Source organism: Varanus komodoensis, unplaced genomic scaffold (assembly GCF_004798865.1).
Source record: "Varanus komodoensis strain SLA01 unplaced genomic scaffold, ASM479886v1 scaffold22, whole genome shotgun sequence".
NCBI lineage: Eukaryota > Metazoa > Chordata > Lepidosauria > Squamata > Varanidae > Varanus > Varanus komodoensis.
Window position 1 is genome coordinate 16,705,013 of NW_025335606.1, and position 24,651 is coordinate 16,729,663.

At 45.1% G+C, this 24,651-nt stretch overlaps 1 protein-coding gene and 1 long non-coding RNA gene across 4 annotated transcripts in view; both read right to left on the minus strand.

The window, feature by feature from the left end:
- Positions 1-7,861, minus strand: part of DAB2 (DAB adaptor protein 2) — a 39,325-nt gene extending 31,464 nt beyond the window's left edge. For 2 of the 3 annotated variants that reach the window (XM_044431610.1, XM_044431608.1), the window contains exon 1: positions 7,672-7,861. The gene's annotated coding sequence lies outside the window, so the exon portion shown is untranslated. The remainder of the gene's footprint in view (positions 1-7,671) is intronic. The other variant, XM_044431609.1, reaches the window with a different exon arrangement.
- A 7,520-nt stretch (positions 7,862-15,381) lies between these two features.
- Positions 15,382-22,963, minus strand: LOC123024139. Its single transcript, XR_006414863.1, has 2 exons — positions 21,481-22,963; positions 15,382-18,473 (listed from the first exon to the last, which is right to left on the minus strand). It is a non-coding gene; the product is annotated as an uncharacterized LOC123024139 (long non-coding RNA).
- Positions 22,964-24,651: the final 1,688 nt, after the last annotated feature.

The following is a 24,651-nucleotide window of genomic DNA, read 5'->3' on the forward strand; positions in this document are numbered from 1 at the left end:
CAAAACATGCTTATAGCAGAAGGAAGGAGAAAGCAATGCAGTGACTCTTGTTATATAACCCTAAGTAGGCCTTCAAGTCACAATTGGTTTTACCACTGGATAAGGCAGCAAGGTAGAGGGGAAAATGGCAAGGTTGAAGCAGATGTAGAGCAAAAGAATTCAAGACCTTCCTGGCTTGTATTTGAGTTCCTAGGTTGATTTAGTATTATGAATGAGGGATACCATTCAGTTATATTCAGGCAATTGTCCAGTCACCATTTCATCATGTTGAGTGGAAGAAAGGTAGAGGAAACTATTGGCCTGGTCACAACTACTGGGTGCTTTCTCAGCCTTCCACATGTTGGGAAGGTAGCTGGTGAGTGTGGAACTTGCAATATATGTGGAGACTGCCTATGTGAGATCAAAAACCTCTGATCTTCCGACATTTATTTTTTGATTTATATCCTGCCTTTTTCCTACAAAGGGCTCAAGGCAGCTAACATCATTCTCCTCCTCCATCTTATCCCCATAACAAGCCTGTGAAGTAGGTTGGGCTGAGAGTCTGTGACCGGCCCAAAGTCACCCAGCTGGCTCCATGGCTGAGTGGGGACTAGAACCCAGGTCTTCTGAGTCCCAGTCCCGTGCTCTTAACCACTACACCACACTAGCTCTCAGTGACATAGGAAGAGAAAGGAATTTGTGATGGGAACATAAATACCATGACAATGGGCTTGCAATCATATGGGCAAAGTGCCTAAACAAGGCTTTTCCTTTTAAGAGCCCAGTATTAAATTTAGTAGGCTGGTAATTTCCTTATTAGCATCCACGTCTGATGATAGCAGATGTCTGATAGAATGCTTTGGACTTCCAGCTCCAAGGTTGGAAGAGAGCTGCACATTTGGATCACCTCACAATGCAGAAAGAACCAGAGCAGCTTTGCCTCTGAGGTTGTAAGGCCCACTTAAAGAAGGGACACAGTATTCTGGGGCCAGGCAGGAGAAGAAACTGGGTCCACCGGGCTTTGATATACCTTGGTGGTACTCCAGGCTCCTTCCTCTCACTGAAGCATCACAGCTAGAAGGCCAAAAGTCACCCACCTAGCTGGAGCAACTTGCTCCTTCAAGCTCAGAGGTTTGTAGGCATCTCTGCTGGATTTAAGACAGAGAATTCTTCCATATTTTATTTAATTCCCAGTTCAGCAAAACATTGCAACTATATTGTTTCTGACTTGACTGCAGGAGAGCCAATAAATGATGCTTGTTTTCTCTTACCTATCAGCATGTGTGAACCACACATTTCTCAAGGACTGGAGATCTAAAGAACAGCTTCAGCGGCTTTCTACGCATTGCTCTTTTCCTGTCCAGGCATTTCCTTTAGCACAACTGGGGAAGCTTCATCTTCCTTTCCCATATTTTCCTCTTCATGTCAATATTCACACTGGGCTATTAGCCACAGATTGACATTGCCAATCATGGGAAAGAACAGCAGGTGGGGATGCAGTGGGGAAGACACCATCCAAGATAGACAAGGCAAGAGTGGCTCTTAACACATCACCAAAACAACAGACAGATCCGTATCAAGTTAGCATTGCTAATTCATAGAGATGCAAATACAGAAGGAAATACTATATTTTAAATAGCAACACCACATATCTCACCATAGTAGGGGAAGATTGGGGTCAGGGTAAGCTGTGTACCTGCCCAGTCTGCTTTCTAGGTGATGTCAGTGGCCTGCCCTCCCCTCCTTACAGTTCTTTAACACTGGACTAATGAAGGACACCAATGGAGAACTGTTCTTGGAAAGCCCCCCTAACAGAAAACTGCCTCTGTATAATAGAACACACAGCCAGGGCTTATTATGGTATTCTGGAGTGTGAATCAGGGCTACCTACTTTATTAATCCCAGTGCAAGGCACAAGTCCCCAGTAGCTTCAGAAGTCCAGTTATGCCAAACGTACATGGAAGAATTATTCAGCGAATCCCTTGGACCCTAGATGTCTCTAGGCTGAAACAGGGAGGGAAGTGAAATCCAGAAGGTCATTGCATGACATTTAGCAGCAGCAGCAACCTTCAATGGTTCTGAAGGAATGCACAAAAGCGATTACAGGGCATTTGTTGCAAGGGCTACATTACTGATGCCAGAGAGTTCCTAGCTTTAGCCTTCCATCAAATAATGTATCACCTCCTCCAAGCCAACATGTGTGTCCCAGATTTAAGATATCGTGCTGTGTAATAAACTATGTTCAGTATGAAGAATTTGTGATTTACATCAACTTCACCTTGCCAGTGGCAACCAAGCAATCGTTTCAGCAACATACATGCAATAACTATATTATTGCTTCTATTACAGCAGGCTTTGCCTGCTCAATAGCCACCATTTTGTGTTTTGATCTGTGGTTTCTATTTCATGGCTTTGTGATTTCAGGTTGGTAGAAGCCACTCTGAGCAGGGCATAGGTACTAGCAGTCTGGATAAAAAAAAATGCAACCCTCAAAATAGCACTTATAGGTGGTGGGGCTTGTTGTCCCGTTCTTGAATACTTGGCCTTAACGAATGGCTTGACACTGACGAAAATGACAGGAAAGCAGACCTAGCGGCACTACCCTCATCTTCCTTCTATGACTACTGTCTCCTCCACAAACTCAAGAGCATCCAGAGTTAGCAGCTGGAGTGTCCTGGAACATGTGGCTCAACACACCCCCATTGGAAGGATGCTCCTCACTCTCCATGAATAAGCCCTGCATTCCACTCATCCTTCCTCTCCTATTACTCGATTGCACTATTAACTGCTGAGCTAACAGAAAAATTAACACTCAGTGCCAGTACATTGTCTTTAGCTGGCCCTGCCGTGTAGAATGTTTAGTAGTAGGTCAATTTCTAGACATTTCAGAGTGTTAAACACTACAAAAAGAGACCAGCTGTGCACTGTATACCATCCCCCCTATAAAATATCAATAATTATTTGATATAATATTGCTGAAAAGCCATCAGGGTGGTGTATAGCAGTTTAATATGCACTAAAAAGACAATGCAAAAGGAATAAAACAGCGAGCATATGAATAGGAAGAATGGCTAGTCAACCAAGGCAGGCCTCCTGGGAAAAACAATGTTTTCAGGAGGTGGCAGAAACACAATGTTGCCAGTCCCTTCATCTACGGAGGCAGGAAGTTAGTTCCACAGAGATGGAGCCACCACACTTAAGGCTCTTCTATAGGGAGGCTTTAATCAGGCCATGGGTCAGTGTGGGACCAACCTGTCTGGTGATCTCTGACTGGGTCGGCTGTTAGAGAAGGCACTCTCTGAAGTGCTCGGAACCCAAGTTGCTTAGGAATTTACACACTCCTGTAAAAACTTTAAGCCTGGCATGGAAAGGCAGGTTTCTACCATAATTTTTTAGGTTTCTACTATCATGTTTTACAGTTTATTCATTGTTAGTAAAAAACAAAAAGTTGACATAATAAACATTCTAAAATCTGTATTAGTGTAATACTTTTATTAGGTCAACAAGGGCAAATATTGTGCAAGATCTTCAGATCTTTTAATCAGCCAAAATGCTACAAAAAGCAGCTTTTGAGGAAGAAGAATAGGGAAGGAAAAGAGCTGATTGATGGTGAAGCCATTGTTAGTGTCTCGTCTCGAAACAGTGTGGTAAGCAGGGGGTGGCAGGAAAAGGTCCCTGCAAACATTTAAATTAGGCCATGCAGGCCATGTGATGGAAGGACCTGCAGCTCCTCCAAAGACTGATGGGAATCAGAAAAGGGGAAAATGTTGTATCCCTCATTTTGAAAGTGCAGGGAAATTAGTGTCAAACTGTTTGCTACTTGTAGTAATCTATGGCCTGCACTCTCATCCAAACCCACCTGTTCAGCTGCTACCTACTTCAAACATTTATTTCCAACTGAGGGACCTTTCACAACGTACATTTCCAGGGATTGCCTTACTTTAATAAAGGACATTTCTGCCAGACATCATTTTCTTCAATGCTTTGGAATAATGATCAGTATTTCTGAAGAGTGGCATGACCCTCTATGGATAAGCAAACTTAACTAACGTTCATGTATGAGCATGACGAAATAAGCTTTATTTCCCTGCTGAGGAGCACTTCCTGGGCAGCTGAGACAACCAATCATCAAGACATCAAGTAGCTGGTGTTAATTACCAACAATTAAGGGCAAGGATACTACTAGACCTGCTTTAGTGGTCACTTGTTAATACATGCATGTTCTCAACCATAAACACATGCAGGAGTTAAAACAGTCTTCCAGAGGTGTTGACCTACAAGTCCCAAGAATTCTAGTTCAGCACATCTGGAAAGCACCAGGTCTGGTAACATGGGTAGAGGTTGCTGGGAGTGGCAGTTCTTAACATCTGCAGATCTACCTTCCGCCCAGCCCCGAGCTGGACTAATCTTACCGAAGAATTCACTTGCTGGGTGCATCACAGCTGCACAGAACTGGACAAGCTTGTTATCTTAGCATACCTATGGGTTATTGCAGCCCCTTGCTGTGACCAGAGGGATGGCTTTCCTTTTACATGACAAATGATGCTGAAGATGAAACTCAAATACTTTGGCCACCTAATGAGAAGGAAGGACTCCCTGGAGAAGAGCCTAATACTGGGAACAATAGATGGTAAAAGAAGAAGGGGATGGCTGAGAATGAGGTGGCTAGATGGAGTCACTGAAGCAGTCGGTGCGAGCTTAGGTGGACTCCGGGGGATGGTGGAGGACAGGAGAGCATGGAGGAATGTTCCCCATGGGGTTACGATGGGTCGGACACGACTTCACTAAACCACAGCAGCATGCTGAGGCAACTTCAAGGCCTTCTGTAAAGGGCCAGTTGATTTAGATCACTTGGTTTAACTGCAAAAACATTGCAGGTTCTCACAATGTAGTACAGCTGTACCATGACTATTTTTAAAAGGTGAGTTGGACTCCTAGGTGATCAACTTGCTGCCAAATTCTATGGCCCTATTAATATAAGCATTCCATTTCTAGCATTAATATATAAACATTGTTTTATAATATGCTTTATTAATATATAAAGCATATATAAAACACTTTCCACATTTTCTACTCCTTCTTCGCTTGTCAGACAATTTGCATATGGTTCCAGGCCAGAATTCTAACTTTTGTACCAGAACGCAGATCATAAACTTTGCCCCAAACATTTCTCCCAATGTTGCAAACCAACTCGGTTGCATCAAGTTTATCCTTTATTCAGCCTGAGAAAAGTATAGGCAAGGATGTTAGTTAAGTTGCAAAAGCACAACGTGCAGCTAATGTCCTTTTTAGATCCTCTTTCACCGATGAAAATCATGGCTTAATTCCTTGGCAAATAGCTTCCCTTAACTTTCCTCATTACACCTGTGAGGGAGAGGTCACCTGCCTCTTATCTTCCTCTGGTTCTTTTTCACATGGTTGCAATAGCAATTATTTCTATTTTAAGGCAACAATGGCTTGGCTCCACTCCTCTGTGCTTAGCCTTTGAGAGCCAAAACAGACATGATAAATATGTGTCTAGCAGCTACAACTTCTCTTAGATTTGGATCAGGAATAGGCACAGCTCCCTCTTAATCCAGAAGGGAAGCTTTTGAGATCTGAACTGGAGTCCCTGCATCTTCTCTAGAGTAAAATACACACTTAAGAAATGTACTAGATACAAATTTAAGGTAATGTCTGTTGGTGCCCCAAGATGAATCCCAAGGTGTCCACTGGCCCATTAAACCACCTTTGAGAATGCACTGGTAGCTTCCCCCATGGCCATAGTACTAGAGGTTGCAATGCAGGCCTCTAGGGTTCCCATGGCCTACTAACTTTGTAACTAACAGGTGAGCCCCACCCCATTTCTACTTGGCAGATGAAGTCCTTCCTGCCACGGGGCAACATTTTACGTACACAGCTACTCTAAAAATTGCTGGAGCTAAACCAGCCCAGGAAATGGGAAATCTACATTCTTCATCAGCAATCAATGACCTTGTATTCCATGGAGAGGTTTTAGGGCCACCCTCCATGAAGCCAGCTGGACTGCAAGTATTGTGGCCAAAATAAATGGGCTTTTAGTAGCTAAAACTTTGTTTGCTCTTGAGTAGGCACAGGGTATCCATCCAAATTGGGAGACTGGCGTTGTGTACAGCACATGTTAAGATCTTAGCTCACCCAAGGAAACAAAAGACATCACTGCTGAATGCACATTTGAAGCAAAGGCTGTTTGGGACCTTATCTTGTATAACTGACCAGGGTGTCATACACAGAGATAACACCCACTCTATAGATGCTTGCTTCCAGATGCAGGTACATTAACTTTGACATTCTGTCCTGCTGGAATTATTTTTCCTTCCTCATTTGGCACTGGTAAAGAGGAGAAAAGGAACACAAGCCCCAGTTCTCTAGGGGCTTTAAGAAGTTAACTGTGCCTTCCAAGCCACCCTGTGAGCAAGAAACCCCAGAGATGATCCCAGTCCCCTTGGCTAGCCATGCAGTCATATGCCAAACCGGACCCAACCAGGAGTTTGGGAAGAAGAATTTGCCCCCCCCCCCCGCTTGCCTGAGTGTGCAATTGCTTTGTTTTCCTTGGAGCAAGGAAGAGGTTACAGGAAGGATTTTACACCTGGAAGAACACTCTGCTCCGGGCGAAACTATTAGGCATAGGACTCTAGGCAGAAACTGAAAGGCCATGTGCTTGGCAATCACCAGGGTCCAGTTCAAGCCTACCCATGCCTCAGCAAATACTGCGGGGGTTAATTTTGCAGCACTGCAGCGAATCTACACAACTTGTGATGCATTCTCGATCTGGCCTTCTATAACTTCCTTGCTGCCTTTAAAAATACACTCAGACCAAGGGGGTGGGGTATATACAGTTGCCTGCTCTTAACCAGACTCTTCCAATACTTCATTTTCTTTTAAGCTTCCCCGCACCCTGCTGCCAACGTCCCAGTCTCTTCGGGTGGTCCTTTCCATCCAGCTTCTGCGAGGACATTTTCCCAAAGCCAAGTTTCCTACGCTTACCCTACACAAACACCATATTTACAGCTAACTCGGCCTCTTCCCCCGCCCCACCATTCATTCTGCTACTCCTCCTCCGCTACTCAAGGTTGGCAAAAATTGCGGAATTCCTTTAAAAAGCTCTCCCTACCACTCTTTTAGGCATTGAGGGATTGCGCACATGCACTGAAACACAAATTCTTAAAAGCACCTAATCTAACCAGGCAAAAGGAGCCGAGGGACTGTTTGCAGCCCGCACAAACCCTTCAAGGGGGCTACTCGGCATCCGAGGGCGAAAACCAGCCCTCCTCTTTGGTCCAGGCAGACACCGAGCGGGGCGGGCGAGACGTGCAGTCCTCCCCGGCAGGCAGGTTCAGCTGCGAAAGCAGCTCGGGACACGCGCTTGCCCGCGGACGGCTGCCAGGTCCGTCCTGGGGGCGGCGGGTTGGCCGAACCGGGGCTCGAGGGGGCGGACCAGCGCTGCGCCAAGCGGGTGCCGCCAAGCCCAAGGCGCCGCGGCGCCTTCCCGGCCGCTCTTCCGTCCCATCCCGGAGCTTAGTCAGTGCCCTTCCCGGCGACCCTGCGGACTGGAGCCCGGCCCTGGAAGCAAGACCACCCCCGGGAGGTCTCGAGGCTCCGGGACGCGGAGCTACCCGCTGGAAACAGCCGGGGAAAGCGGCCTCTCCCGCCCCGCGCCCCGGCGATACTTACAAGACTAGATCGAAGCCGCTCTGTGCATGATCCGCGCACCGCAGCCGGCAAACGGACTGACCCTCTCGGCCCGCTTAAATATCCAGCCGTTTTGTAGCCTCTGTTTAGTTAGCCACTCACAGCGAGAGAGATGGTTTTAATCAGATGTTGGCAGCTGAGCGCTGCCCAGGAATGCGCTGTGATGGTTTTGCTGCCTCGGCTTTGGCGACTCCCCCTCAACGTGCCTTGTGCTCCCAAACTTAACTCTTTCTGCGCCGGGGAGGAGGAAAGGGAGGAGGAAGAGGAGGAGGAAGCGGCGGCGGTGAGAGGAGGGTGTCCACAAACCGCATTCCCTGGCCAGAGCCCGGGCTGGGGACTGCGAGGTTCGGGATCGGAGAAGAAAGGGCTCTGGGCATGTCTTTCCACTTCGTGGACAGCTATAGGAACGGGGAAGGCTGCAAGCAGACACTGAGGAAGGCTGGGGTGGGTGGTTCTGTGCACTTCTGGTGGCCCATACATCTCACTGAGCTCAATGGGGCTCCCATCCAGAGCAACGTACATGGGATGGCAGCCCCAGAGATTCGTGGGGCCTAATCCCTTCTCCCTTCTGGCAGCCCCAGAGATTCGTGGGGTCTAATCCCTTCTGGCACCCCTCAGCTCTCCCAGCGAGTCAGAGGCCCTCTGGTTGAACCTCATGTGACTTATGAAAGGGACTTCTGCAGAGGAAGGTGTCAGAGAATTGTGGCCACAGGGGCCTGCATAAATGGCAATGCACACATCAGCATGGGCAGTTTGGGGGTCTCTTGTTTCTGCTTTTGCAAATGATACTATCATCATCATCATCATCATCATCATCACATTTGTCTTCCGTGTGCACACGCCATCTGGACAGCCCTGCCTTGTTTAGAATGTATGTTTGATGCAGGAATGCCTCCTTTTTATTTTCTGTCCCGCAGTAACCACATTCACATGGGAAGTAAGCACAAAATCTGTCGGAAGGTGCTTCTTTTAAACCTTATTCTATCTGTGTTGCTTTCCAAGTAAGTCCTGTTGAGTTCAGGACTAGGCATGAGATGTTTGGGAACAGAGGAAAGGCAGGGGACCTAAGGAAAAGGGTGCTGTCACGCTAAGGTCCTGCCTGTAGGCTTCCCAAAAGCCACTGTGTGAAGAAAATGCTGGATTAGGCCACCTTTTGCCCTGACCCGAGAGGCTTTTCTTATGTGCTTAATGCACTGTCAGCATGGAACTCAGTGGAAATCTGGATTTGCAGTAAAAATTATAAGGTCAAGCTACTAGGGTGAAAACTTCCATAGCTTCCTCCTGCTAACCTATGGAGCTGGGGCAAAGTCTTTGTTTACTCAGAAGTCCCACTGACTTCAATAGGCTGCTCTCCTAAGTATGTGTGCCTTGGATGACATGTGGCCTTGGGTCAGGAGGAAGGGAAACAAACTCCACGAATGCTCAGGCAGGCTCCTTTTACTAGCTCTGCCCCCCCCTTCCCACCCCTTGTGAGAGCTAGTATTGCATAGTTGCTGAGCTATAAATCAGAAAGCTTCCTGTTCAAATGTTGTCTCCATCACACTATTATTTTATTAGCTTAATCTTACTATATTAACATCCCATCTTTTTCCTCCAAGAAACCTGAGGCAGAGAACATATAAGTCCTGCTCCCTATTTTATCCTCACAACAGCCCTGCAAGCTAGGTTAGGCAGAGAGTCAGTGCCTGGCCTAAAGTCATGCAGTGAGGTTCATGGCTGAGTGGAGACTAGAACCCAGATCGCCTGAGTCGCAGTCCTATACTCTCACCAGCACAGCACACGGTTTCCATTAGATAGCCTTCTGAAAGGCAGTTTAAGCCTCAGTCCAGCCCCGCTCCCATCTGCAACATGGGTTATATTAATACTGACCAACTTTCACAGGGCTGTTGCAAGAATTCTAAGTAGAAAATGTGTGTGCCTTCTGAACACTTAACGGCACTGTAAAAGCATTGTTCTTGCATCCTTGCCATGTCTCCAAGCAGTGAGAAGTTCCAAGAGCAGCATGAGAAGTTTTAGTTTCCTTTGGATATGAGGAAGCCTAAGACTGAATGGTATTTTAGTAATATTTGTGGAACTGGAACATAAGTGGAAGTGACTGCCATTTTCTTCAAGGTCAAAGTTCCAAGACTGCACCCTCATTTCTAGCTAACTCTAGCTAGAGATTCTCAGCTGTCTTTTTCTCTCTGCACCTGACTGCTGGCTCAGTTTCTGAATTGCCAGCTCCTAATTCCCAGAACCTATCTCTTAGTTGTCCCAGCTGGAATAGCTTCACCTTCTTCAAACTCTGGTGGGGCTGTCATTCCCAGATCTCAGGAAACCCTCTCCTCCTTATTAGCTCCCATCAATGAAACATCAACTAAATTTTCCTGACTCATCAATAGTCAATCATGATCATTATTTCTAGACTGTCTTTAAGGCTAGAATCCCCTCTTGCTTGCTGCTGGCTACTGTTAGAAACCAGATGGTGGGCTATTGAGCTGTTCAGCCTCTCCAATGTTCCTGTGTAACAGTATCAAGTAAATGCATGTGTTGTCCTCCCTTGTAAGCAGGGCTGGACCTTCCACGAGGCCTGCATCATCCGGAGGAGTGGTGGGCTCTCCCATCCACCCAAGGAAGGCCCACTGGCATGTACTCTGGAAAGCCCTCCAGCCATAGCATTTCCTGCAACAAGAGATGCTTAAGATGGATGCATTTCAAACAATGATAAAGCATTTCAAGTAGATGAATTTAAGACGATAGAAAATTAATGTACAAGGGATTTTTCCCCCAAGAAAAAGGCATGTTTCAGAAGAAAGAAAAATAAGATCCAGTCAACTTGTGATCCATGGGAGAAGTTGGAGAGAGAGAAGTAAGCAATGAGATGCCTGCTTGGCCATTTCTCTCCTCAGGTGAGTCATCTCAGTTCCTAACAGTGTTTAGGTATATTAAAATATTTAGCAAAGTATTAAGTTGTAAGTCTGCCATTCCCTTGCAATTAAGTCATAGAGGCCATGAGAATCTGACCAGAGGTGTTTGATCCTGCCAACACTGCTACTCGGGTTCTTCGGAGTGCAATTGAGGTAGGTACAGGTACCCTGACCCTGTGTGCCTAGCCTCTTCCAGGATGCAGTGGGCTCATGGGCCGGGGGACAGGGGATACCTGTTGTAGCACTCATCAGATGGCGCAGTGGATCCCAGGCTTTCAGGAAGGCCGCTTTGGCACTTCTTGACAAGCAGGGAGGCAAATAACATCTGCTTTCTTCTGCAGTATTTCTTGTTTCTCCTCTGCTTACCTGCAATTTTGAACTCTCCGTGGAGGGGGGATCAATTTTTCCCAGTAGCAATATGCTGCTCCTTCCTGTAATGCAAAGTATTTTGAGGTGGCTTAGTCCTACATGGCCAATTAAAACCCTCCCGTTCCACACAAGACCTCCTTCTGGTGGAGATGAAGACCACTAGAACTGGTTTGCTGATATGGATCGATGCAGCTGCCTGCATTTTGGACTCACTTTGGACTCACTTTGGAGGGTAGCTTTGGGCAGTCTCACGGCAGGGTTCACATGTTCACAGGGGAATATGCAGGGACTGGGTGGGCAGGCAGGCTGTAGCTTCAACTGATCCCAGAACCCTACAACAAGCCACAGTTTTTGGGGTGGTTTGGAAGCCACCCCTACTGTGCACCTCAATAGGTTCAGGCAACAAGGGAAGCTGTACGCCATGAGGGTAATTAGGTAAGTCACATGCAGTGCAATTGGCACATGCGAGGCGGGCAGAGAAGCCACCACGGCTTCTTTTCTGGAGTGACTGCACAAACCTGGGGATGATTGGTGTCTGCCCTTCAGCTCATACTACTGCACTGTGACACTTGTCATTTGAGACAGGAAACTCTTTCGAATGCCTTGGCTCAGCTTTTCACATGTAACAACATAGCAAAGAGATGATTTCATTTCAGCTTTCAAGAGGCTACTAGGCTCATGGAAGTCTTTTTCCACTAAGGACTGTGGAGATTAAACTATAACTCCATGATCCCCAGCTGAAAAATGCAAGCATCACTTGAGTACACTGCTTCCGCACTGCTCCCTAACTTGCATAGAGGTCTATATGACCTTGGTCCTCAGGGTGGCTTGCAGAACAAACCGTGGAAGAGGGCCAAAACATGGAATTGCTGAGTAGGACACCCAACCAACAGCCAAGAGATGGATTGCGGTAGTGAAAGAAAGACCCTCTTCCCATGCTCTCGGGCAGTATAATGTGGACTGAGGAATGTGTGCATGTATGCGTACTGGCTGGGGATAAGGGGAGCTGTAGCCACTGAATCTCAGGGGCAACATGTCGGGGAACTCTGCCTTACAGAAACCTGTGAGTGGGCAGCTCTTTACGGACTTTATCATGATGTCCTTCCTGCATCCAGTGCTAGCACCAGGAGTCTGAAGGAACAAGACACCACCTGGGGGCCCTAAACCTTCTCACCACCGTTGTCTTCACCCTCTTTCTCATCCCTGTTAGCAATGGCTTGCTTGATAAGCAGGGAGCCGGAGAGGAAAGAGGCAGTGGCATCTCTGCCTTCTCCTCCTTACCACCTCCAGTCCCCTCGAGGCTGCCTCCCTTGTCCCCGACACACACAGAACCACTGCAATTGCCGCAACGAACTCTCCTCTCTGTAATGCCTTGACATGTAAAGAGCCAAGCCCAGGCAAGGGACACAGCTTCCCTGTCTCAAATGAAGCTCTAGCAGAAAGCAACTATAAAAAGCAACTGGAGAAAAGGAAGTGATACAAGCAAATCCTAAGAACAGGCAGGCGCTGTAATCCAGGATGTCTAGAGATTACTCATGGTTGTATGGTCATCACCCTTTCCTGTGGATATGAATGGAGAAACTTGCATGTTCTAACAAACCCTACCAAGGTCCCAGCAACTTGGCTGCGAATGCAAGCTTTCAATACCATCTTAAAATGTTGCTTTTACAGTAGACTGCAAGCTCTTGGTGGGGGAGGAAAACAAAACCACCTGGAATTAGCTGCTGTGTTGTGTTGCTCCAAGCAGATCTTTGGTTTTTTAGTTTTGTTTTTGCAAACAACCACGGCTGTTACTCCAAAACAAGCAGTGCTGCCATAGGAAGTGCTCCGGGTGCCAACAAGTGCTTAAAGGTAATCCTCTCCTGCCCTGCCCACCCATGTCTAATCTTCATTCAAAATGAAATCCTGATGAGTCGAATAATCACTGGTTTAGACAGTATTAACATTCAGAAAGTAACAAAGAGATTTACCAGTGGTGCCACTTGCCAGCCGCAAGTAAGATTGACACGCTGAGAAATAATTTCACAGGAGTGAGTTTGTCTCCTCCAAGTACGTAGATTTCAAGTCAACAATGGAAGAGGGGCTCAGAGGACTCTCTGCTCAGCTTTGAGAAATGCACCTGTGAGAGTCATGGGGCTTCATAGAATTAACATGACTTCATTGCTTTCTGCTGTGCATTGGAGAGGTTGAAAAGGGGCCCTTTGCATGCACCAAAATGCTCACACAGGACTCTTCCATGAAGGGGAACGCTGATCTTCCCAGCATCCCTCCTCTGTGTGGAAGAGCTCTAGATGCAGAGATTGGCATCCTTGTAGGTGCAGCATAGTTGGGCACCTACCAAGGGCCTCACCCCAGCAGAGGTCAACTGGCAAGCACTCCTCGGACTTATTGCTCCTCTTCACCACTGCGACCTGGCAATGGTGGTGGTGAGATGGAGGAATGGTGGAGATCATGACCTACTTCCTCTGCCTGCCAGGCAAGCGAGTGGTAGCACTGACGAGGCACAAAAGCAATGGATGGCAAGGGTGGGTGACTCCCTGAGGAAGGGGGAAGGGTCATTGAGGGCGTCTTGCCTAGGCGCCCTCAGAAACATGGAGCCAGCCCTGTCAAATGGTGGCTGAATGAGCAGCCAGTGGGGTGTGTGTCCATCCAGTAGATGTATGAGTGCAGTGGGTGGGGCTAGCTCTTGCAGTCCCAGCACTCCTCAGGTGCATGTTTAATGTGTGTGGAGTTCACGTGAGCCCCCTAACATGACACCAAATACATGCTTTCAAGGGAGAAAAAAGACCTCAAGGCAAGGTCAAAAAGTGGAAATCATGCATGGGCCATTACGGGGTGCTTAAAATGATGTGTATGTTCGATCATGCTGAGAGTAGGCAACCAACTGCCCCAACCCCAGAATGGTACCTATTGGCCACCTTCTGGGCAGAAGAGGATGCTCGCCAGCAGGGGGTTGGGCCCAATGGCCTTCATGGTCAGTTCCAACTAGGCATGTCATGAGTGGAGTTGGCTGGAGCCGGAGGTCAGACTAGATGGCCCAGGAGACCCCTTCTGACTCACTCTGTTTTTATGTCCTATGTTAACTCTACTGTTCTATGATTCTGTCAGCCCCCAGAATGCCAGTGTGGGAGTCTGTAGGGCACAATTCTCATCTTTTCTTTAGCCAAGCAGCCTGTCAGAGTGTACCATTGCAAACTTCTGGGAAAGACTTGAAGATACATATTTCCTTATGTATGGATGTGTTTGTTTATATAAAATACCCAAGTGGTTCTTGGGTCTTACATGTTTTGGATCCTCGTACTGTTTGGGCTGGAAGTTCAAAATGTTCAAAACAAAATTAAGTTTTGCTGTGCTATCGTCAAGTAGGATTTTTTTTCATATGGGATTTTATTCTTAAAGCCGGTCATCAGGTCTATGAGCCCCAGAGGAGGCTGTAATCCACCCCATTGCAGCCTGCTCTGCAAGGACAAGGCTGGCTCCCAGCATGCTCTCTGATGGGAGATCCTCTGTTACATGCGGTGTGCTTCCCCTGCAGAGGTGTTGCTCAGGATGAGCCTTCAGCTCAGTACTCCTCCACATGGGGGTGGCAAGGAAGTGACCCATTTATCTGGCACTTGGAGAAGCTGCTGAGTCCCTTGGCTTTGCCTGCCCCATGTCCTCCCCGGTGTGGAGATGTGGGGCAGACAAAGTTGAAGCACCAGGTGGATCTTCCACTTGGAATTTTGGCCAGAGTGTCTTCCCTGGCTGGGTATCTTCCTGAAAGGGGAAGTGGCCCTGATGCCATTCATCAGGGAGGGCTGGGTAGGTGGGGTCATCAGGCCCCTTAGCCTACAAAGTGCAAAATATTCCGACAGACAGACAGACAGACAGACAGACAGACAGACAGAAAAGAGACTATCCTCCATCCAGTCAGGGCCAGCTGAGTGAGAGGGCTGCTTCAAGCAGCGGTTGGGGGATGCCAGCAAGGTGTTGGAGGAGAGAGCATGTATGCCATGCAACCTGTTCTTCCTCAGTTAGCCTGATGCCCTCAGGAGCAAGGGCACATGCTGTTGCACACCCTCTCAGGAAGGAGGAATGAACTGCCTGTCCATTTGGCGTTCATACTTGGAAGGGAAGGAGTACCGGCTTGTTCTTTGCCTCAGGGAGCAAATGTCTTGGGCTGACCCTGTCCAGAGAACCCCTGAGGCTTCTATGGCAGCGCCCTTTGATTGTGAGAAGGAACCATCATCCAGTGCCTTGCTCATCTGACAATTCAAGATCACTATAGTAAATTTTATTGTATTTTATTGTGTTGTAAGCTGCCCCGAGGCTTTGGCAAGGGGCGGCATAGAAATGTTTTAATTAATAAATAAAAATAAATAAATCACACTTTTGTTCTTTTTGATGACTCCTTTCACCATTAGGCCACTCCTTTCCCCCGCTTCCTCCTGCTTCTCCTTAATGATGTGGTATAAATAATCTTTTTGCTCTTAGAGATGGCTGTTCCAGATTTCAATTATAGTGAATACAGGAGGAAGGTATATATCAAGTGAAAACATTGATCTAATCCATGGGGAATCAGACCAATGCAACCTCTAGGGCATTTTGGGAAAAGCAAAATTGTGGCTGCCAGATATTGTTATGCAATACTGCTCCTAAGGGGAGGGGTGCTGCCCTCCTGCATTTATAAATAACACTCCTGACCTCACATCTAGAGATTTGTGCTGCGTGCCTGAATATAAACTGAAAACCAGCGCTTCAGGCTGTAGCTCATCTGGTCAATGCAATAGTGATCATGAAATTTTTTAGGCCATCATTTGAGGTCATAAGCTTTGCCTTCTTCCATAGATTCACTTTTTAACCAGTGAAGTTCTGTTTATTCTTCTGTGGCTAACACTTCCAAAAATTCAAACTGGATTACCTTAGTTTTGGGTTCTCAAGTCATAAACCTCACCCTGCATTACAAAAAGCTAGCACTAGTATTATTTGGGGTGATTTTTGACCCCAGAAGAAAGAGCTTCAAGCAAGAGAAATGCTGCATATTAAATGTTTTTGTACCAGCTGAAATTTCCCCCAGGAGGTTTCAATCAATGTTAAGAATAGTTTTCAGCTTTTGGAGAGTACATGTTTGGGTTAGGGTTTGATACTTCCTGAGGCTATGCAGAACAAGAAAATCTACATAACCATGCTTGGTTCATTCAACTTTTCTCAGCATAACAATATTTTGGCCTATTTACTTAATATATAGCAAACATTCCCTTAGTTTTGGTTCTATTTTGGAAAGTTTTTGCTAAGAATATTACCACTAAAAGGGAACCAAGATGATCTGTACTGAACCTTCTTTTGTTTGCTTGTTTGAACCTATTGCTTGAGGCATAAAAGTATCCTATAAAACTTTTATATGCCCTGGGAATGTTTTGGTTTGAAGGGGAGACAGGAAAGTAAAAGCCAGGAGGCTGAAATTTGGGAAAGTTTTGGATTAGGCACTTTGTGGCAATGTCATAGAAAGATAAGGTGGTAGGCCAATACAGAATGTGATTGGAAGATGCCAGTTAACGCAATAATACTTTATTAAATGTGTTTGAACATCTAGAATTTCCCCTCATGCATATTTACTACTTCTCCAATGTAGCAAGTAACCTTCGTCAAGCAGATAGCCTACCTGCCTTGATCTCTGTGTTACTTCCACCATCTGTTGTTCATCTCCAGCCTTCTAAACACAATGGGATGGATCTAGTATGATATTAAATGTAGAGACTACCACTTGCAGAACAGGATGTCTGCCTTTGTACTCTCAAAATCTGCTCTGGAGGATCTCCTCCAAAGAAAATATCAGAAACCCTGAGGACATTGATGGAGCTCAGACAATCCCCAGGACAATACTCCAAGACTGAATGTGGATTGTTACTGAACTGCGGTTATTCTCGAAACATGGGTTATTGTGTTGTCTGAACCCAACTGAAATAATAAACCATGGTACCTGTACTTCCCAACCTAACAGCAAACTAAAGATTCTTTTCATAAGCTGGTACTGATCAACCAGGCCATGGCTTGTTAGCTTAACTGGGTTCAGACAATACAATGAGCCACATTTCAACAACTCACATTCAACCTGTACACCTTTGACTGTGGGTTATTATGTTGTCTGAACCCAGTCACTGAGATAAGGGACTGTGAGGATTATAAAAAATGCAATGACTAACATAATGAACATGAGACCTAACCACAAAGTATGCCAATCGTTTTGCGTGGGCTTCAAAATCAGCTCAATGCTGCCTAATGTTAGGGAACTACGTTACAGTCATAAAATAATTCCAGTAATATTATCCTAAACTCTTCATGCATTAGTAACTTTCATTGTGCAACTCTACCTTTAAAATGCAAGTCTCTCTTTCTCTCCACCCACACTCTCTGTGTGTTTCATGTGGTAAGAATACATTTATTGAGTTAATTCTCCAAGTTCAGATTTGGATATGCTGATAAATGTGGACAAATGTGAAAGGCTAACTGGTTTTAATGAGGCTGATGCTTCCATTATTAGGGGTGTGTTGTACCCTAATTAATCTTAATCTTATCTGAGATGAAGTATTGGCTGGGGGTCGGATAGAGCTTTCTCAACATTGCAAAGCATGGCAGTAAATATGGCAAGCATACAGATGAAATGATGTGGTCCCTATCTTTCTTGGCATTGAAGGAAGTTAACTACTGTGCTTACAGCCACCTTATCCCTCTCTCTCATACTCCACCACTCCCATACTTGGCAATAAACATTTTTAGGCATTCCTTTCAGCCTTTCTTAGGGTGCTTCCAGATGCAGATTTTATGGTGCAATCACTTTACTTCAAAAGGAAAGATCTCATCTTCCTGTCTACTTGTTACCCTCCCATGCTTTCCCATTCTTTCTTCAGTATTTTTCCTTACCACATCCCATCAAAAAACCCAAAAATATAAAACAAACCAAGACACCACCTTCAAGGAGAAAAATACAGCAGTGCTGTACAATGCCTTTGGATTAGTAGTGCTAAATTGCTTTTGTTGGATGAGCCCTTTTACTGAAGTTAAATTTCTTAACACAGAGACCTGTTCAAGTCCTATTGACTTCTGTTACTTAACAGTGTAGAAAATGGATGTGCTGCTGTGGATGATGGGAGCTGTAGTCCAAACCATCTGAAGGGCTCCAGGTTGGGGGATACCATAGTATTTAAGCAAGATACTTGTTTTCCCCAGGGGAGTTCTAAACAAACAAGCAAAAACTGAATCCAGCTTGCCCTCTCTGTGACAATATCCATGGCTGTGGTGGTACGGGGAGAATTGTAAAGATTTATTTTCCTTCCAATCTGGTATTTTGGAGGAATGTGCCTTTAAGGGTTACTATAGCAATCCAAACTGCTATTGAAACTGTAAACACCCATGATGACTTGGAAGCTGACCCCGCAAAAACATTTCTCTCCTTTGGAGCCAGCCGTGCAACAACACTGGCTTCATAGGCGACCCCCACTGAGAGAACACCAGGAGTCAGAGGGGGGTTTTCTAAAAAGGAAAAAGCCAAAGAAAGAAAATGAATTCCTTGACATCCTAGATAGATACTTCAATCCCAGGGAAGGGAAAATAATACATTCTAATTTTATAAGAAACCAAAGTTCCTGTTTCAGCATATTCTGAGCATTCGCCATGTATTTTGGGAGTCTGCAAAGCTGCATTTAACACACACACACCCCCTTGCCAAATGCAGAGCCTTCCTCCTTTCCCTTCTGCTTCAGAAACATGAATGAGAAAGTTGAGACTCGAAGAATCAAAGACTTGTTTTTCAATGTTGGTATGGCCTTCTGCTGACCATTTTGTCAGGCAGCTCAATCCATCTGGTATTACTTTGGGATATAGGAAGGGGACTCCTGAGGATTGGGTTCTCTCCTGTGTTTTTGAATGAGAGGTTCCTTGGTATAGGGAGGAAGGACCTGAAATTGGCCAAAATTGGAGGTGCAGCTGTGGGACGGTGACCCAGTCGCTCTTGGGGGAGAGACTTGCATCTACTTGTGCTCTGCTTGAATATTTGCAAGCATGAAACATCTGTCACAAAGACCTCCTAAGTTTCAATTCTGAAGGAAACTAAAACTAATAGTGCTGCTGCTGCTGCTGTCACTACTTAGATGGTTATATTTATATTTTATTTTAATTCCATTATGTTTTATGGTTTGTTTGTTATTCTTATTTATTTTTATTTATTTGTGTGTGTGTGTGTATTGCCCTGTGATCTGCCCAGAGAGCGTCTGGCTGTGGGTCAGCATACAAATGTGCTAAATAAAGTTTCCAAAGAAAAAGCATGTTCTATAGTAAGAACATTTCTGGCAGAGGTGTCAAGCCTCTCTCAGCCTGAGGCTGCAGTCCATTTCAGAGACGCTGCCAGGGATGGACAGGGCCAAAAGCAAAGGAGACAAGGCCAAAAATGCCAGCATCTATTAGCTTAATGCTCTTACTGCCAATAACTAAGTAATAAGAGATGGATTTCCATTTATGTTCTGTTTGTCTTACTTGAAAAAGGACATGACTGAGTTGAAAAAAGTGCGGAGAAGGGCCACAGAATGATCAGGGGGCGGGAACAGGTCCCCTATGAAGAACGGCCATGACCACTGGGACTGTTTAGCTTAGAAGTAGGGTGACAAGGGAAGGCATGATAGAGGTATTTAAAAGAATGCATAGTGTAGAGAAAGTAGAGGGAGACATTTTTCTCCCTCTCCCATAACACTTGAACCCAGGGTCAACTCATTAAGCTGATCAGTGGAAGGCTTAGGACAGATACATGGAAGGACTTCTCCAGCCAGTGTATAGTTAAGTTGTAGACTTTGCTGCCATGGGCAGTGGTGATGGCTGCCAATCTGGATGGTTTTGAAAAGGAGGGACAAATTCAGGAGGGAGGAGGCTATCAGTGGCTACTAGCCTTGCTGGCCAGCTGCTTCCTCCTCCACCAGAGCTGGTCTGCCTTCATACCCCCATTGCTGAGGAGTTTGGACAGGAGGAAGCCTTGAGGGATCCCGTGAGGAGCTTTTTTTCATTGTGTGTATGGAGGCTGGACTAGATGGACCTTTGGTCTGATCCAGCAGGGCTTTCCTTATGTACTTTTATTCATATTTTCGAATGGTGAGATAACACACAAAAGCTCAGAAATCACCTAATGACTGGTGGTTGCAGGGAAAGGGCTGGATCCAGGAGGAGGGTGCGTGGCAACTTGGGTAATCCCTGAAAGGCAAAATATGGGCTGAACTTCTGCACCCCTGAGTTATGGGCTGCAAAGAACTCTGTATCCCAAAATAGACTAGCAGCACCACCCAGAGTGTCTGGGACTTTGAATCCCTGCTGAGAACCCGTGCATGGTTTTAGGCCCAATACATTTGACCCTTCAAAATCATTTTTCACAACAGCAGTGGCCCTGAACTATTTTGTCATGGAAATCCAACCCTCTTAGGAAGGTTGGCTCATTTTAATTTTTTTTTGAAAAAAAATAGGAACACAAGAGCATAAGAAAAGCCATGCTGGATCAATCTAAGGGTCTAACAGTCAAGGAGCTGCTCACAAGAAACTCACAAGAGAACATGTGATCGCATTTTCCTGCATGTGTTTCCCAGCAACTGTCCCTGATCATGTATAGCCATCTGGATCCATAGCCAATGATAGCCTTCACCTCCCTGAATTAGACCCTTTTTATAGTGGCCATCACTTTTTCTCCTGTGCTGTATGAGTAATACTTTTTTTCATCAGTCCTGAATCTCCTACCAATCAGCCTCATGGGGTGAACAGTTACTGGCTAATCACCTATCATAACTCCTGATATCAGGGATGGGTCTTGTTTTGGCATTGGTCCAAATTACACTGCATCTTGGGTTGGAAGCCAACTATTGCTGCTCTTGAATTCCTATAAATATGTGGAACCTTCAGGTCAACTCAGTCGCTCATCTTATTTGGAACTACAAACAGCTGAACAGAGATGGTGATGCTCTCAGGCCTTCTTTTCTGCAAGCAGCTTTGCATATAACCGAAAATCCATGATTACACTTTAGAAGGGAAAATGAAAGAGTGCCATTTTATGGATCCCCAGCTTTCCAGGAGACCCTACCAAGCCCTGCATCTGATGATGATGATAGTTTTATTTTAAGAACAGTAAAATTTAGAAAGAAGAGAGGGAAAAAGAAAAAGTAAGAATAAATGTAAAAGATACAAAGAAACAGGAAGAACTAATGTTTCCTAGAATATAAAATATTTAAGGAAAATTGCTGTAAGACAACAATTACTATCCTTTCTACACAATCACATTTTGCACATAATTAAAATTCATATAAAAATTCACATAAAAAATGTAGATTCTTCTAATCTCATACAATTTTCTCAAAACTTCTATTCCATTTTCACTTATATTTTTCCATAGTTATTATCCCTATTAAAAGAGGTTGTGTATAATACAATTTTTGCTTATCATTTTCTTTGGCTGGTTGTCTTTCTAGATAGTTAGTTATTCTTAACATTGCCACATAATCAACTGACTTACTATTCCAATCTTCAGTAATTAAACTTCTGCTTTCCAGCAATCCCTGCATCCTTGAAGCTGTTGAGGAAAGTCTTGCTCAGGCTGTCCTCCTCCAATTTCTCAGCTGGGTCTCAGAGGTGGTGTGTGTGGGGTGAGGAGGGAAAGGGGGCTGGGGCTGCAGAATGGCACCAGCTCCAGTCAGCAGCCCGGCCTCCCTGCCTCTCCCTTCCTGGCACTACATCTGGAAGGCTGCAGATGGCAGAGGCGTGGCCACGGAGGTGGTGGACTTGGTCCCTTGCCTGCAAAGTTCAGAGGCTTACAAGCATCTGCTGCAGGGGTGATAGGACTGCATCCTAAATTAGATCGACTGAGGACACAATCCTATGCATGCTTAGTCAGAGGAAAAGTTTACATCTCTCAGCACTCTCTAAAATGGCTGGTGTAGTTGCCAGTTGTCAACCCTTTTCCTGCCTAAACACACACAGGATCGTGTCCTTAATGCTTTATTTTGCTTTTGTCACTTTATCTTGTCTCCCTCTTTTTTTCTGTGTCAAACCTATTTCCAAACTAAATTTTCTTGATATATCTTAATGATTAACTACATGGGTTTACAGAGTATATTTCCCTGGAATTTTTCCACCCTACACTTCCCGTATGCTGGACTGCCCTTTGTAATCCAAGGACATTTTACAGAGTTTCCTCTCCTATGGCTATCTGTCTTTATCATTTATGCTGATCCCCCAGCCTTTTAAATACTGGCATTTCAGACATCCATTTACCCAAAGAGGGAAAAGCTGCACAATACAACACAATTCAATTTGCAATTCTAACATACCAATCTGATTTCAAATGATGAAGTGAATTTACCATCTGTTCCCTAATATTACAGGCCAGAATGTTCCACACACCTGACAAAGAAAGCAAATGTGTCAGTTCTGCCTGGAATGTTTTTTTAATAGGAATAAGATAAGAATCTTTATAATATATATGATATAGTAACACATGAATAATTGCTTCAGCCTCCCTGAATGATGTGGCAAAAATGCTAACAATAAGGGATGCTGGTTATTTTTTTTAGGTGTAATGAGCAAAACGGTACACAGACTGCCAAGTGCGGTTGCATCCTAGCTTTCTATGAGGGAGCCCTTTGTGCTTCAGAATTGTCAGTAAAAATAATTGTGGCATTCTTTATTTCTGAATTTTAGGTATTTACAATACTGCTTTTCCAAGGACTTTTTCCCACTGAATCTGCATGTTTTGAAATGATGCAATATCATTGAAGATTCATATGGGAACCAGAGGAGAAGCTTTGCTGCAGCAGAACAGATCTGGAGCAAGTCTATGGAGGAAATAGACTGAAATATATCATGTTATTCAGAAATAGACTAAGGAGAAAATGGAGAGGGAGATATTTTTCTCCATCTCCCATAACACTTGAACCCGGGGTCATCCCATGAAGCTGCTTGGTGGAAGGTTTTATTTGTTTAGTTGCAAAGTCATGCCCAACCCATCAGGACCCCATGGACAGCATTCTTCCAGGCTCTCCTGTACTCTACCATCCCTTGGAGGCCACCCAAGCCCATACCCACTGCCCAGTGACTCCATCTAGCCACCTCATCCTCTGCTGTCACCTTCTTCCTTTGCCATTTATTGTTCCCAGCATTAGGTTCTTCTCCAGTGAGTCCTTCCTTCTCATTAGGTGGCCAAAGCATTTGAGTTTCATCTTCAGTATCTGGCCTTCTAAAGAGCAGTCAGGGTTGATTTGCTTTAAAATTGACTGGTTTGATCTCCTTGCAGTCCAAGGGACTTGCAGGAGTCTCCTCCAGCACCACAATTCAGAGGCCTCAATTCTTTGGCACTCAGTCTTCCTCATGGTCCAATTTACACAGCCATACATTACAACTGGGAAAACCATAGCCCTGACTATATGCACTTTTGTTGGCAGGGCTTTGTCTCTGCTTTTTAGTATGCTGTCTATATTTTCCATAGCTTTCCTCCCAAGGAGCAAGCGTCTTTTAATTTCTTGGCTACAGGCCCCGCCTGCAGTGATCTTAGAGCCCAAGAAAATAAAATCTGTCACTACCTCCATTTCTTCCCCATCTCTTTGCCAGGAAGTGATAGGGCAAGATGCCATGATCTTAGGTGGAAGGCTTAGGGCAGACCAAAGGAAGTACTTTTTCAGACAATGTGTAGTTGAACTATGGAATTCATTGCCAAGGGAAGTCATAATGGCCACCAATCTGGATGGCTTTTACAGGGGAATTGGACACATTCATGGAAGAGTATTTGCATACTCCAGTTGCTGAGCAGCTTGGGCAGGAGGAGGCCTTGCACCCATGCTGCTGGAGGGATCCTGTGTGCAGCTGGTTTGCCACTGTGTTCAGAGGCTTGACTAGATGGCCCCCTGGTCTGATCCAGCAGGGCTCATCCTGTGTTCTTGGGAACGCTTTAAACTTTTCCAGAAATTGTTCCAAGCAGCAGCACAAAATCATCTATCAAAAGACCAATGGCCATGACATGGAACAGGTAAAGATTTGTAAATATTTTGGGGTGGTATTTCAGGTATCTGGTCTGTAGGGAGCCCAAATAGCACATCTTACTGAGAAAATTCAATGATTTGTGTCCGCCATCCTCAGATTCTTTTTTTTCTTGGAAGGGTGCTCTTTGATTCCCTTGGCAATTAAATGTTTTCAGGGTAAGGCAATGACTCAATTAATTTATGGCTTTGAGCAATGCATATATAAACACTTCCATCCCTTGGAGGTAATTCAGTTTACGTTTTTGGCTATCTAACCTTGGTGTCCCTAAAGTAAGCTTAATGCTTTGCTCAGATTAGAAGTTGGATTGTTTCTTCTGGACATGTGCGTGTGCATAAATATAATTAGCTTTTGGCTTAAGTTCAGTTTTACTCCCTAAGGACTAGCTTCCTTGATTTTAATAGATAATCTGACCTCAGGATGGGCTGATATGGTGGAAGAGAAACCATGTTATTATGGGATTTCTTCCTCAGCCTTGCTACAATTGGGGTTTACAAAAGCCAATGAAACAATGAATAGATGGATTAAGGAGGGTGCCATGGAAGGAGTCAGAGCCAAGGCATCACCTTATCTGTTATCAGTAAATGTGAGCTTTATGCTCTGGCGATCTTTAAAAATCACTGAGCCTTTATTTGGCCTGTTGAAATTCTGTACC